We start from the raw sequence: 17,083 nt of genomic DNA, 5'->3' as shown, positions 1-17,083 counted from the left end.
TAGGACATAAAGACCTCAAAATTAAATGCAAGAAGGTAGAAATAGTAAATGCTTTCTTTTCAGATCACAATGCAATAAAAACTACATTCAACAAAAAGTTAGGTGTAAATACACCAAAAAGTAATTGGAATCTAAATAATCTCATCTTAAAGAATGATTGGGTGAAACAGCAAATTATAGACACAATTAATAATTTCACTCAAGATAATGACAATGGTGAGACATCGTATCAAAATTTATGGGATGCAGCCAAAGCAGTAATAAGGGGAAATTTTATATCCTTAGAGGCTTACTTGAATAAAATAGAAAAAGAGAAGATCAATGAATTGGGCCTGCAACTTAAAAAGTTAGAAAAAGACCAAATTAAAAACCCCCAATCAATTACTAAACTTGAAATTCTTAAATTAAAAAGAGAAATTATTATTAATTGAAGTAAAAAAAAAACTATTGCATTAATAAATAAAACTAAGAATTGTTTTTATGAAAAAATCAATAAAATAGATAAGCCTTTGGTAAATCTGATTAGAAAAAGAAAAGGGGAAAATCAAATTGTTAGTCTTAAAAATGAAAACGGAGAACTTTCCACCAATAAAAAGGAAATTAGAGCAATAATAAGGACTTACTTTGCCCAACTTTATGCCAATAAATTTGATAACTTAAGTGAATATAGGCTGGATAATACACCACAATCAAGTAGGATTTCTTCCAGGAATGCAGGGCTGGTTCAATATTAGGAAAACTATCAGTATAATTGGTCATATTAATAATCAAATTAACAAAAACCATATGATCATCTCAATAGATGCATAAAAAACATTTGATAAAATCCAACATCCATTCCTATTAAAAACACTTGAGAGTATAAGAATAAATGGACTTTTCCTTAAAATAATCAGTAGCATCTATTTAAAACCAACAGTAAGCCAATACCAAATGGTTTTGGTGACTGCTGCTTTATAATATAATTTTAGATCAGGTATAGCTAAGCCACCTTCATTTGATTTTTTTTTCATTACTTCCCTTGAGATTCTCGACTTTTTATTGTTCCATATGAATTTTGTTGTTATTTTTTCTAGATCATTAAAATATTTTCTTGGAAGTCTGATTGGTATAGCACTAAATAAATAGATTAGTTTAGGGAGTATTGTCATCTTTATTATGTTCACTCGGCCTATCCAAGAGCACGTAATATTTTTCCAATTATTTAAGTCTGACTTTATTTGTGTGGAGACTTTTTTATAATTTTGCTCATATAATTCCTGACTTTCCTTTGGTAGATAGATTCCCAAATATTTTATGGTATCAACAGTTATTCTGAATGGAATTTCTCTTTGTATTTCTTGCTGTTGGGTTATGTTGGTGATGTATAAAAATGCTGAGGATTTATGGGGATTTATTTTGTAGCCAGCTACTTTGCTCAAATTATGAATTATTTCTAATAGCTTTTTAGTAGAATCTCTGGGGTTCTCTAGGTATACCATCATATCATCTGCAAAGAGTGATAGTTTGGTTTCCTCATTGCCTACTCTAATTCCTTTAATATCTTTCTCGACTCTTGTTGCCGAGGCTAGTGTTTCTAATATGATATTAAATAATAATGGTGGTAGTGGGCAACCTTGCTTCACTCCAGATCTTACTGGGAAAGGTTCCAGTTTTTCCGCATGGCATATGATGCTTACTGATGGTTTTAAATATATGCTCCTAACTATTTTAAGGAAAAGTCCACTTATTCCTATGCTCTCAACTGTTTTTATTAGGAATGGATGTTGGATTTTATCAAATGCTTTTTCTGCATCTATTGAGATCATATGGTTTTTGTTTGGTTGGTTATTGATATAGTCAATTATGCTAATAGTTTTCCTAATATTGACCCAGCCCTGCATTCCTGGTATAAATCCTACTTGGTCATAATGTATTATGCTGGGGATGATTTTCTGTAATCTTTTTGCTAATATTTTATTTAAGATTTTTGCATCAATATTCATTAAGGAGATTGGTCTATAATTTTCTTTCTCTGTTTTCAGCCTACCTGGTTTAGGTATCAGTACCATGTCTGTGTCATAAAAGGAGTTTGGTAGGACCCTTCAATTCCTATTTTTTCAAATAGTTTATTTAGCATTGGAGTTAATTGTTCTTTAAATGTTTGGTAGAATTCACATGTAAATCCATATGGTCCTGGGGATTTTTTCTTAGGGAGTTGATTGATAGTTTGTTCTATTTCTTTTCCTAAGATGGGACTGTTTAGGATATTTACTTCTTCCTCTGTTAGTTTGGGCAAGCTATATTTTTGGAGGTATTTTTCTTTTTTTTTTTTTTTTTTGAAAATTTAATTTTATTTAATAATAACTTTGTATTGACAGAATCCATGCCAGGATAATTTTTACACAGCATTATCCCTTACAATCACTTATGTTTCGTTTTTTCCCCTCCCTTCCTCCCCCCCCCCAAGATGGCAAGCAGTCCTATATATGTTAAATATGTTGCAGTATATCCTAGATACAATACATATTTGCAGAACCGAACAGTTCTCCCGCTGCACAGGGAGAATTGGATTCAGAAGATAAAAATAACTCAGGAAGAAAATCAAATAGTTAACATTCATTTCCCAGTGTTCCTTCTTTGGGTGTAGCTGTTTCTGTCCATCATTTATCCAATGAAACTCAGTTAAGTCTCTTTGTCAGAGAAATCCACTTCCATCAGAATACATCCTCATACAATATCGTTGTCGAAGTGTATAATGATCTCCTGGTTCTGCTCATCTCACTTAGCATCAGTCCGTGTAGGTATCTCCAAGCCTCTCTGTATTCATCCTACTGGTCATTCCTTACAGAGCAATAATATTCCATAACATTCATATACCACAATTTACCCAGCCATTCTCCAATTGATGGGCATCCATTCATTTTCCAGTTTCTAGCCACTACAAACTGGGCTGCTACAAACATTTTGGCACATACAGGTCCCTTTCCCTTTTTTAGTATCTCTTTGGAGTATAAGCCCAATAGAAACACTGCTGGATCAAAGGGTATGCACAGTTTGATAACTTTTTGGGCATAATTCCAGATTGCTCTCCAGAATGGCTGGATTCGTTCACAACTCTACCAACAATGCATCAGTGTCCCCGTTTTCCCGCATCCCCTCCCACATTCATCATTATTTTTTCCTGTCATCTTAGCCAATCTGACAGGTGTGTAGTGATATCTCAGAGTTGTCTTAATTTGCATTTCTCTGATCAATAGTGATTTGGAATACTCTTTCATATGAGTGGTAATAGTTTCAATTTCATTATATGAAAATTGTCTGTTCATATCCTTTAACCATTTATCAATTGGAGAATGGCTTGATTTCTTATAAACTTGAGTCAGTTCTCTATATATTTTGGAAATGAGGCCTTTATAAAAACCTTTAACTGTGAAGATGTTTTCCCAGTTTGTTGCTTCCCTTCTAATCTTGTTTGCATTAGTTTTGTTTGTACAAAGGCTTTTTAATTTGAAGTAATCAAAATTTTCTATTTTGTGATCGGTAATGGTCTCTAGTTCATCTTTGGTCACAAATTTCTTTCTCCTCCACAAGTCTGAGAGATAAACTATCCTGTGTTCCTCTAATTTATTTATAATCTCATTCTTTATGCCTAGGTCATGGACCCATTTTGATCTTATCTTGGTATGTGATGTTAAGTGTGGGTCCTTGCCTAATTTCTGCCATACTAATTTCCAGTTATCCCAGCAGTTTTTATCAAATAATGAAATCTTATCCCAAAATTTAGAATCTTTGGGTTTGTCAAACACTAGATTGCTATAGTTGACTATTCTGTCTTGTGAACCTAACCTTTTCGACTGATCAACTAATTTATTTCTAAGCCAATACCAAATGGTTTTGGTGACTGCTGCTTTATAATATAATTTTAGATCAGGTACAGCTAGGCCACCTTCATTTGATTTTTTTTTCATTAATTCCCTTGAGATTCTCAACTTTTTATTGTTCCATATGAATTTTGTTGTTATTTTTTCTAAATCATTAAAATATTTTCTTGGAAGTCTGATTGGTATAGCACTAAATAAATAGATTAGTTTAGGGAGTATTGTCATCTTTATTATATTCGTTCTGCCTATCCAAGAGCACTTAATATTTTTCCAATTATTTAAGTCTGACTTTATTTGTGTGAAAACTTTTTTTGTAATTTTGCTCATATAATTCCTGACTTTCCTTTGGTAGGTAGATTCCCAAATATTTTATGCTATCAACAGTTATTTTGAATGGAATTTCTCTTTCTATCTCTTGCTCTTGGATTTTGTTGGTGGTGTATAAGAATGCTGAGGATTTATGGGGATTTATTTTGTATCCTGCTACTTTGCTAAAATTATGAATTATTTCTAATAGCTTTTTAGTAGAATCTCTGGGGTTGTCTAGGTATACCATCATATCATCTGCAAAGAGTGTGGAGGTATTTTTCTATTTCATTTAAGTTGTCGAATTTATTGGCGTAAAGTTGGGCAAAGTAACTCCTAATTATTGCTCTAATTTCCTCTTTGTTAGTGGCGAGTTCTCCCTTTTCATTTTTAAGACTAACAATTTGATTTTCCTCTTTCCTTTTTTTAATCAGATTTACTAAGGGTTTGTCTATTTTGTTGTTTTTTTCATAGAACCAACTCTTAGTTTTATTAATTAATTCAATAGTTTTTTACTTTCAATTTTATTGATCTCTCCTTTTATTTTTAGAATTTCAAGTTTAGTGTTTGACTGGGGGTTTTTAATTTGTTCCTTTTCTAGCATTTTTAGTTGCAAGCCCAATTCATTGACCTTCTCTTTCTCTATTTTATACAAATAGGCCTCTAGAGATATGAAATTTCCCCTTATTACCGCTTTGGCTGCATCCCATACATTTTGCTATGATGTCTCATTATTATCGTTTTCTTGGGTGAAGTTATTAATTATGTCTATGATTTGCTGTTTCACCCAATCATTCTTTAGTATGAGATTATTTAGTTTCCAATTATTTTTTGGTCTACTTCCCCCTGGTTTTTTGTTGAATGTAATTTTCATTGCATTGTGGTCTGAAAAGGATGCATTTACTATTTCTGCCTTACTGCATTTGAGTTTGAGGTTTTTATGTCCTAATATATGGTCAATTTTTGTATAGGTTCCATGAACTGCTAAAAAGAAAGTGTATTCCTTTCTGTCTCCATTACATTTTCTACAGAGATCAATCATATCTAACTTTTCTAGTATTCTATTTACCTCTTTGACTTCTTTCTTATTTATTTTATGGTTTGATTTATCTAATTCTGAGAGTGCAAGGTTGAGATCTTCCACTATTATAGTTTTACTGCCTATTTCTTCTTGCAGCTCTCTTAATTTCTCTTTTAAGAATTTAGATGCTACAACACTTGGTGCACTTATGTTTAATATAGATAGTGCTTCATTATCCATGCTACCCTTTAGCAAGATATAGTGCCCTTACTTATCTCTTTTAATTAGATCAATTTTTGCTTTAGCTTGATCTGAGATCAGGATGGCTACTCCTGCTTTTTTGACTTCACCTGAAGCATAGTAGATTTTGTTCCAACCTTTTACCTTTAACCTGCATGTATCTCCCCACTTCAGGTGTGTTTCCTGTAAACAACATATTGTAGGATTCCGGCTTTTAATCCATTCTGCTAACCGCTTCCTCTTTATGGGGGAGTTTACCCCGTTCACATTTATGGTTAGAATGACCAATTCTCTATTACTTGCCATCTTGTTAACCCCGATTTGTGCTTTTCTCCCTTCTTTTCCCTTTCTCCCCTTCCCAGTATTAAGCTTGTGAGCACCACTTGCTTCTCACAGCCTTCCCTTTTTAGTATCCTTCCCCCCGCCTTAGAGTTCCCCCCCATCTTACCCCTTTCCCTCCCAGTTTCCGTATTCCGTTCCGCTTAGCTTATTCCTTCCCTTTTCACTTTTCCCTTCTCACTTTTCAATGAGGTGGGAGAAGTTTCACCATAGATTGAATATGTCTTAAGATTTTTCACTTAAAGCCAATTCTGAAGGCAGTAAGATACCCACTATATTCATCCCCCTCCATTCTTTCTCTCAGATATAATAGGTTTCCTATGCCTCTTCATGAGATGTACTACCCCCACTTTACCCTTTTTCTGGTACAATGTCCTTTCCATATCAATTTCTACAACAAGGTATACATGTATTCTTTATACATCTTTATAGCTGAAATATAGCTCCCAAGATTAATCTTTACCTTTTTAGATTTCTCTTGAGTTCTATATTTGTAGATCAAACTTTTTGTTAATTTGTGGCTTTTTCATCAAAAATAAGTGAAATTCGCTTACTTCGTTGAATGTCCATCTTCTTCCCTGGAAAAAGATGCTCATTCTAGCTGGGTAAGTTATTTTTGGTTGCATACCAAGTTCCTTAGCCTTTCGGAATATCATATTCCAGGCCCTTCGATCCATTAATGTGGATGCTGCCAGATCCTGGATGATCCTTATTATGGCTCCTTGATACTTGAATTGGGTTTTTCTAGCCACTTGCAATATTTTTTCCTTCGTCTGAGGGTTCTGGTATTTGGCCACTTTGGTATTGGCTAAGAAATAGATTAGTGGATCAGTGGAAAAGGTTAGGTTCACAAGACAGAATAGTCAACTATAGCAATCTAGTGTTAGACAAACCCAAAGTCCCTAACTTCTGGGATAAGAATTCATTATTTGATAAAAACTGCTGGGATAATTGGAAATTAGTATGGCAGAAATTAGGCATGGACCCACACTTAACACCATATACCAAGATAAGATCAAAATGGGTCCATGACCTAGGCATAAAGAATGCGATTATAAATAAATTAGAGGAACACAGGATAGTTTATCTCTCAGACTTGTGGAGGAGAAAGAAATTTGTGACCAAAGATGAACTGGAGACCATTACTGATCACAAAATAGAAAATTTTGATTACTTCAAATTAAAAAGCCTTTGTACAAACAAAACTAATGCAAACAAGATTAGAAGGGAAGCAACAAACTGGGAAAACATCTTCACAGTTAAAGGTTTTTATAAAGGCCTCATTTCCAAAATATATAGAGAACTGACTCAAGTTTATAAAAAATCAAGCCATTCTCCAATTGATAAATGGTTAAAGGATATGAACAGACAATTTTAAGAGGATGAAATTGAAACTATTACCACTCATATGAAAGAGTGTTCCAAATCATTATTGATCAGAGAAATGCAAATTAAGACAACTCTGAGATACCACTACACACCTGTCCGATTGGCTAAGATGACTGGAAAAAATAATGATGAATATTGGAGGGGATGCGGGAAAACTGGGACACTAATGCATTGTTGGTGGAGTTGTGAACGAATCCAACCATTCTGGAGAGCAATCTGGAATTATGCCCAAAAAGTTATCAAATTGTGCATACCCTTTGACCCAGCAGTGTTTCTATTGGGCTTTTATCCCAAAGAAATACTAAAGAAGGGAAAGGGACCTGTATTTGCCAAAATGTTTGTAGCAGCCCTATTTGTAGTGGCTAGAAACTGGAAAATGAATGGATGCCCATCAATTGGAAAATGGCTGGGTAAATTGTGGTATATGAATGTTATGGAATATTATTGTTCTGTAAGAAATGACCAGCAGGATGAATACAGAGAGGACTGGCGAAACTTACATGAACTGATGCTAAGTGAAATGAGCAGAATTAGGAGATCATTATACACTTCAACAACGATATTGAATTAGGACATATTTTGATGGAAGTGGATTTCTTTGACCAAGAGACCTGAGTTTCAATTGATAAATGATGGACAGAAGCAGCTACACCCAAAGAAAGAACACTGGGAAACGAATGTGAACTATCTGCATTTTTGTTTTTCATCCCGGGTTATTTATACCTTCTGAATCCAATTCTCCCTGTACAACAAGAGAACTGTTCGGTTCTGCAAACATATATTGTATCTAGTATATACTGCAACATATCCAACATATATAGGACTGCTTGCCATCTAGGGGAGGGGGTGGAGGGAGAGCAAGGGATAATGTTGTAAAAAAAATTACCCTGGCATGGATTCTGTCAATATAAAATAATTATTAAATAAAAATTTTAAAAAAATTAATAAATAAAAAATAAATAAAACTAACAGTAAGCATCATATGTAACGAGGACAAACTACAAACATTCCCAATAAGATCAGGAGTGAAACAAGGTTGCCCACTATCACCGTTACTATTTAATATTTTATTAGAAATGCTAGCTTTGGCAATAAGAGTTGAAAAAGAGATTAAAGGAATAAGAATAGGCAATGAGGAAACCAAATTATCACTCTTTGCTGATGATATGATGGTATACTTAGAGAACCCCAGAGACTCTGCTAAAAAGTTATTAGAAACAATCTACACCTTCAGCAAAGTTGCAGGGTATAAAATAAACCCACATAAGTCATCAGCATTCTAATATATCACTAACAAAACCCAACAGTTAGAGTTACAAAAAGAAATCTCATTTAAAGTAACTACTGACAGTATAAAATATTTAGGAATCTATTTGCCAATGGAGAATCAGAAACTTTATGCGCAAAACTACAAAACACTTTCCACATAAATTAAGTCTGATCTAACCAACTGGAAAAATATTAAATGCTCTTAGATTGGGCGAGCAAATATAAAAAAGATGACAACACTACCTAAATTAATCTATTTATTTAGCGCTAAACCAATCAGATTCCCAAAATACTATTTTGATGAACTAGAAAAAATAACAACAAAGTTCATATGGAAAAACAAAAGGTCAAGAATTTCAAGGGAATTAATGGAAAAAAAAATCAAATGAAGGTAGCTTAGATGTACCAGATCTAAAATTATATTATAAAGCAGCTATTACTAAAATCATCTGCTATTGGCTAAGAAATAGACTAGTTGATCAATGGAATAGGTTAGGTTCAAAGGACAAAGTAGCCAATAACTTTAATAATATAGTGTTTGACAAACCCAAAGACCCCAGTTTCTGGGATAAGAATGCACTATTTGACAAAAATTGCTAGAAAAATTGGAAATTAGTATGGCAAAAGCTAGGCATTGACCCACACTTAACACCATACACCAAGATAAGGTCAAAATGGGTTCATGACCTAAGCATAAAGAATGAGATTATAAGTAAATTGGAAGAGCATAGGATAGTTTACCTCTCAGACCTGTGGAAGAGGAAGGAATTTATGACCAAAAAAGAACTAGAGATCACTATTGACCACAAAATAGAAAATTTTGATTATGTCAAATTGAAAAGTTATTGTTCAAACAAAACAAATGCAGACAAGATTAGAAAGGAAACAATAAACTGGGAAAACATTTTTACAATCAAAGGTTCTGATAAAGGCCTCATTTCTAAAATATATAGAAAATTGACTCTAATTTATAAGAAATCAAACCATTCTCCAATTGATAAATGGTCAAAGGATATGAACAGACAATTCTCAGACAAAGGAATTGAAACTATTTATAGACATATGAAAAAATGCTCCAAATCATTATTAATCAGAGAAATGCAAATTAAGACAACTCTGAGATACCACTACACCCCTGTCAGATTGGCTAGAGTGACAGGGAAAGATAATGCAGAACGTTGGAGGGGATGTGGGAAAACAGGGACACTGATACATTGTTGGTGGAATTGTGAACACATCCAGCCATTCTGGAGAGCAATTTGGAACTATGCTCAAAAAGTTATCAAACTGTGCATACCCTTTGATCCAGCAGTATTTCTATTGGGCTTATACCCCAAAGAGATACTAAAGAAGGGAAGGGGACCTGTATGTGCCAAAATGTTTGTGGCAGCCCTGTTTGTAGTCGCTAGAAGCTGGAAAATGAATGGATGCCCATCAATTGGAGAATGGTTGAGTAAATTGTGGTGTATGAATGTTATGGAATATTATTGTTCTGTAAGGAATGACCAGCAGGATGAATACAGAGAGGACTGGCGAGACTTACATGAACTGATGCTAAGTGAAATGAGCAGGACCAGGAGATCATTATATACCTCAACAACAATACTGTTTAAGGATGTATTCTGATGGAAGTGGATCTCTTCGATAAAGAGAGCCTTAATTGATCAAAGATGGGCAGAAGCAGTTACACCCAAAGAAAGAACACTGGTAGATGAATATAAACTGCTTGCATTTTTGTTTTTCTTCCCAGATTATTTATACCTTCTGAATTCAATTCTTCCTGTGCAACAAGAAAACTGTTCAGTTCTGCACATATATATTTTATCCAGGATATACTGTAACCTATTCAACATGTAAAGGATTGCTTGCCATCTGGGGGAGGGGGTGTAGAGAGGGAGAGGAAAAATCAGAACAGAAGTGAATGCAAGGGATAATGTTGTAAAAAATTACCCTGGCATGAGTTCTATCAATAAAAAGTCATTAAAAAAAAAAGAAAGGAAGAAAATACCGTGTTGTGGTACACATTCAGTTCCCACTATCCTCTCTCTGGATGTAGATGACGTTCTTCAGTATAAGACTATTGGAACTGGTCTGAATTACCTCATTATTGATGAGAGTCATTTTATCAGAATTGATCATTGTATATAATCTTTCTGTTGCTGTGTATAATGACCTCTTGGTCCTGCTCATTTCCCTTAGCATCAGTTCATGCAGCTCTCACCAGGCTTCTCTGAAATCATCTAGCTGATCATTTCTTATAGAACAAAAATATCCCATAACATTCATATAACTTAGCTTGTTTAGCCATTCTCCAATTGATGGACATCCACTCAGTTTCCAGTTTCTTGCCACTATAAAAAGGGTTTTCAAAAGGATTTATGTACATGTGGTATCCTTTCTCTCCTTTTTGATCTCTTTAAGATATAAGCCCAGTAGAAACACTGCTGGAAAAAAAGGGTATACACAGTTCCATAGTCCTTTGGCACAATTCTAAATTGCTTTCCAGAATGGATGAATAAGTTCACAACTCCACCAACAATATGGTAGTGTCCATGTTTCCCACATCACCTCCAACATTATTCATGAACTATTCCTGTCATCTTAGCCAAACTGAGAGGTGTGTAGTAGTACCTCAGAGTTGTCTTAATTTATGTTTCTTTCATCAATAATGATTCAGAACATTTTTTTCATATGACTAGAAGTGGTTTTAATTTCTTCATGTGAAAATCAGCTGTTCGTATCCTTTGACCATTTATCAATTGGAGAATGCTTTGAACTTTTAAAAGTTTGAACCCATTCTCTATATATTTTAGAAATGAGGTCTTTATCAGAACACTTGAATGGAAATTTGTTTCTAAGTTTATTGCTTCTAATTTTGTCTGCACAAAAAGTTTTCAAACTGTTCATATCCTTTGAGCCAGCAGTGTATCTACTAGGCTTATATCCCAAAGAAATTTAAAGGAGAGAAAGGGACTTATATGTGCAAAAATGTTTGTGGCAACACTTTTTTTGTGAAGTCTGGGCTAGCTCCCTGCAGCCCTCAGAATCAGCCAGAGTCAGGATAAGCAAAAGTCCTTGATCATTATGGGGAGAAGTGAAGAAGATGGACAAAACTGCCAGGAGTTTTGCCAAGGATCCTTCCTTGATTCTAGAGTTCAGAATCTCCACTAATCTCCACACTTTTCTCCTCCTCCTCCTGAGGCCAAGTGAAGTTCTCTTGCCTCTCTAACTCTACCCCCTTATCCTTCCCTACAATTCTCTTAACCCCAAGCATCGAGCTAGCATTGACTGTTAGAGGAGAAATTCCAAATATGCTAATAGAGTTATTGTCCAATAGGTAATTAGCCTTAAGTGCTCAATTGTCTGATTCAAGTGCATCTATTCAGAGTTTCAGCCCTTTACACTTTTTGTAGTGGCAAAAAACTGGAAACTGAATGGATGTCCATCAATTGGAGAATGGTCTGAATAAATTACGGTATATGAATGTTATAGAATATTATTGTTCTGTAAGAAATGACCAACAGCATGAATCCGGAGAAGCTTGGAGAGACTTACATGAAGTGATGTTAAGTGAAATGAGCAGAACCAAGAGATCATTGTACATGGCAACAAGAAGATTATATGATGATCAATATTGATGGATGTGACTCTCTTCAACATTAAGATGATTCAGAACAGTCTCAATGATCTTGTGATGAAGAGAGCCATCCACACCCAAAGAGAGGATGGTGGTTTACAACACAGCAATAAATGAGTGTGGTTTACAACATAATATTTTCACTATTTTTGTTATTTGCTTGCATTTTATTTCTTTTTCATTTTTCCTATTTGATTTTTTTTCTCTTATGCAGCAAGATAATTGTAAATATGTGTGCATATTTTGGATTTAACATATATTTCTATTATTTACAACATAAAAAAGCTTATATTCTGTTTTGGGAAGAAGATATGTTTAGCGTTTGAGATCTGTATCTCTGTCATGGGTACACTTAGAGGATGCAGGTATAATTTGATTTTATTGTTGTGATATAAAAAAGAAACTAGAGGAAAGGTGATTGTACTTGGAGAAGTGGGAAATGGAGTTAAAATGGGCTAAATTACATCTCACAAAGAGGCAAAAAAGACCTATTACAATTGAGGGAAAGCAGAGAAGGGGATAAGCTTTGTGTGAATCTTACTCTCATCATATTTAGCTTGAAGAGAATATTAGACATATTTAGCTTTACAGAGAAGCTTATCTCACCCCTCTAGTGAAGAAGGAGGGAAAATGGAAATGAAAGTGGGAGGCTAATAGAAGGGAGAGTGGAAGCAGATTGGGAAATGTATAAGAAAGGGTAAGGGACTGTAAAAATGGAAGGGTTTTAGAGATGGGGTGGTCAGGGACAAAAGAGTAGGGAGGAGGGAAAGGGGGGAAGAGAAGAGAAAAGTATAACTCCAAGAAAACAAGAATTAGTAACTTTAATTGTGAGTGTGAATGAAATGAAAACAGAAATGGATAGCAGACTGGATTTAAAGCTAGAATCGTACAATTTTTTTTTTTTATGTATAAGAAACACATGTAAAGCAGAATGATACATTCTGAATAAAGGTAAAAGACTGGAGCAGAATCTGTTATGTTTCAGCTGAAGTAAAAAAGCAAGGATAGTGATGCTGATCTCAGATCAAGCAAAAGTAAAAATAGACCTAATTAACAGAGATAAGGAAGAAAACTGTGTCCTATTTAAAGGTACCATAGATAATGAAGTAATATCAAATATTTTTCAAAATTCATAAAGGAGAAATTAAGAGTGCTACAAGATTTAGACAGCAAAACTATAGTAATAGGGGACTTCAACCATGCTCTCTCAGAACTAGATAAATCAAGCCCAAAATAAGTCAAAAGAAGTTAAGAAGGTAATTAGAATTCTAGAAAAATAGATATGATAGACCTTTAAAGAAAATTGAATGAAGACAGAAAGGAATATACATTTTTGTTGGTTGTACATGGGATCTATACAAAAATTGACCATGTGTTAATGCTTACAAACCTCAAAATCAAATGCAAAAGGCAGAAATAATAAATACATTTTTGGGGGGCAAAATGCTATAAAAATTATATTCAATAAAAAGCTAGGGGAAAATAGACCAAAATAAATTGGAAAATAAATAATTTAACCCTAAAGAATGAGTTGGTAAAACAAAAAATCATAGACACAATCAATTATTTCATCCAAGAGAATGACAACAATGAGACAACTAACCAAAATTTGTGGGATGTAGCCTAAGTAGTTATCAAGTGAAAGTTTATGCCTCTATATTCTTGCTTACATAATCTAGTGAAAGAGAAGATCAATGAATTGTGCATGCAATTTAGAAAATTAGAAAAAGAACAAAGTAAAAACCATCCATTAAATAACAAATTTGAAATTCTGAAAATAAAAGAGGAGTTCAATAAAATGGGATGTAAGAAAACTATTATATTATTAAATAAAACTGAGTTGGGTTTATGCAAAAAACAACAAAATAGACAAAAATTTTAGTTAATTTGATTAGAGAAAGCCAAGAATAAAATCAAATTGTTAGTATCAAAACTGAAAACAAAGAACTTTCATTAATGAAGAGAAAATTAGAACAATAATTAGGAATCATTTTCCCCAACTATATGTTAATATGACTGATAATCTATGTGAAATAGAGGTATGCTTATAATAATATAGATTGCCCAGAATAACAGAGGGGAAAATAAATTATTAAAAAAAGTCCCACTTTAGAAAAAGAAATTGAACAAACTTTTAATCAACTCCCTAAGAAAAAATCTCCAGGGCCAGATGGATTTCCATGTGAATTCTATCAAACATTAGAAGCACAGTTAACTCCAATACTATGCAAACTATTTTAAAAATAAGGAAAGAAGTCCTAACAAATTCTTTTTATAACAAAGATATGGTGTTGATATGGAAACTAGGTAGACTCAAAACAGAGAAAGAAAATTACAGACCAATTTCCATAGTGAATATGGATGCAATTTTTTTTAAATAAAATGGTAGCAAAGAGATTAGAGCAAGTCATTTCTAGAATGATACACCATGACCAAGTAGGATTTATACCAGCAATGCAGGGCTGGTTCAATATTAGGAAAACTATTAGAATAATTTAGTATACCAATAAGTAAACTAACAAAATCATATGATTATCTCAATAAGAAAAAGCATTTGACAAAATTCAACACCCATTCCTATTAAAAACATCAGAGAGTGTATGAATAAATGTACTTCTTAAAATCTTCAATAGCATCAATTAAAACCAACAGCAAACATCACATGCAATGAGGACAAACTACAACCATTCCCAGTGAGAATAGGAGTGAAAAAGGTTGCCCAATAGCACCATTACTAATCAGTATTGTATTAGAAATATCAACAGTGCAGTGTTACTGATGTAACTCTATGACTTACAATGTTGACATGTCTCAAATTCATGTGTTTTTATTGGTGTTTTCCATCTCGGGTAGATTGCAAAGAGTAGGCTCCATGCTGCACGTCAAATGTAATGTCCAGACTAGTTCCCTGGAGGGCCTCAGGATTAATCAAAGTACTTGGTCTTTAGTGGGAGAAGTAAAGCAGGCAGATAAGCTGTCACACAGCTTGCCAAAGATGTATCCTGGATTGTGGAGTCCAGAGTCTCCAGCCTCTCTTCTCATCATCCTGCCACCAAGTAACTCTGACTTCTCTTCCCCCAGCCCTCCAATCCTTACTATGATTATCTCACCACCAAACATTCAGCAAGCCACCAATGGTGAGGATAGCCATCACATCAACATCTCATCTAAATATGTATATAGAGCCATTATTTCACATCAAATAGGTAGTTAGCCTTAAGTGTTCTGTTGTCTGATTCAAGCATAACTTTTTTGGAGTTTCGGCTCTCTACAAGTTATACCCAAGCAGGATCTTAGGGAATTCCCCATCTCCTGACCATCCTCCATCAAATTCACTTTTGTGGGTGGAAGGAGAAGGAGTGGGAAAGGCAGTGATACCATCAGCACTGCCTATGCAGCAGCTTTCTGCAATCCCAATGACACGATTACAAAAGGCACTAATTAAAGCTAAAGAGGAAAGACAGGATACATCTGATTTGAGAATATAAGCACACCATGTAATTGAAGAGTTTGACTTTTCAGGTCAAGAAAGAAGAGGATATACTCCTTTTAATCTGGAAATTATCAAAAATCTGAAAAAGGGTTGCACTCTTTATGAGTCTACCTCATCTTATGTTAAGATGCTATTAGAGAATTTGGTTTATAAAATTTTAACCCTTAGTGATTGGAAATCTATAGCAAAGACATGCCTAGAACCTGCACAAAACTTAGGGCTTTGTGAGTGTAGCAAACTTTCTGAGTGTAGAATACAAGCCCAACAAAATAGATAACCTAGAGTTAATATACCAGTCACCTTTTATCAACTATCAGGTTTAGGTCCTTATGCAGACTCTTTAGCACAGATTAATTACCCTTTAACAAATTACTTCTGCTGTTATCAAAGCATGGGGCACCCTCCCAGTAAGGCAAGCTAGAGGGGAAGCCTTCCCCAAAATAGAGCAAGGTCCTAATGAACCCTTTGCTGATTTCATGGGACATCTACTGACAGCTGTCATATGAACTATTGGTGAAAATGCAGCAACAGAAATTATGATAAGACAACTTGCTAAAGAAAATGCTAATAAGGTTTGTAGAAGAATTATACTAGGAGTACACAAAGATGCCCCTTTAGAGGACATCATAAGACACTGTACCAGAGTGTACACAAATACCTTTTATACCCAGGCTATGATGCAGACTTCCCAAAATTTAAACATGGGAAGACAAGGTTCCTTTTGGCAAAGGACTTCCAGAAAAACTTGTCAATGCTTTCAATGTGGTAAAGTAGGGCATTTGAAAGCTCAATGTTGGCATAAAGATAGAGTGAAAAACCAGGGTGCGAGAACAAGACTGAAAACACTGGGCCCCAGGCAAAAAAAAAACATTTGGGGCAGCCAATGCTATACTCAGAGAGTCTTTAAAAGTTCAGTACTCACACATGATCAATCAGCTGAGAAGCAACCTGATGGGAAAAAAGGATTACAATTGGGAAGAATAGAGTTGTATGCAGCTAGGATGACTGAGATATCCCCTGGAAAGGTGAAATCTGTCCGTGTCCAGCATAGATCCTTTGCCTCCAGGCACAGTAGGCTTAACCATTTTACCTCCTGAGAATGCTTACAAAACAGTGTCCATCAATACACAGATTTAAGAAACTGGGGAATGTGTAGCTAATATCCCAGATACTAACACATGTAGACAATGTGACATCACCCAGGAGAAGTAGTAGCATCAGGTTTACTGATACAGACTCCTAATGGGCAATCTGATATATTTACCCAGATTTTGACTCCCAACAACAGAATCCACGAATATTCTGGACTGCAGTTATTAGAGCTGATCATCCTATGCTAACTATCTATTTAAATGGCATACCACTGAAAGAGTTGGTAGACATGGGTGCATTGTAGTCGTTAGAGGTGCCAATTGTCCCAGTTATTGGTCAAAGATTAAGGCAGACACCTATATGTCTAGCATGGGAGAATCAATAGCAGATAAATTTAGTGCTACCCCTTTGAGATGGATATTTAAAGGTGACAT

The sequence above is a fragment of the Antechinus flavipes genome, chromosome 5 (assembly GCF_016432865.1).
Source record: "Antechinus flavipes isolate AdamAnt ecotype Samford, QLD, Australia chromosome 5, AdamAnt_v2, whole genome shotgun sequence".
Lineage (NCBI taxonomy): Eukaryota > Metazoa > Chordata > Mammalia > Dasyuromorphia > Dasyuridae > Antechinus > Antechinus flavipes.
This window is presented reverse-complemented; position numbering follows the sequence as displayed.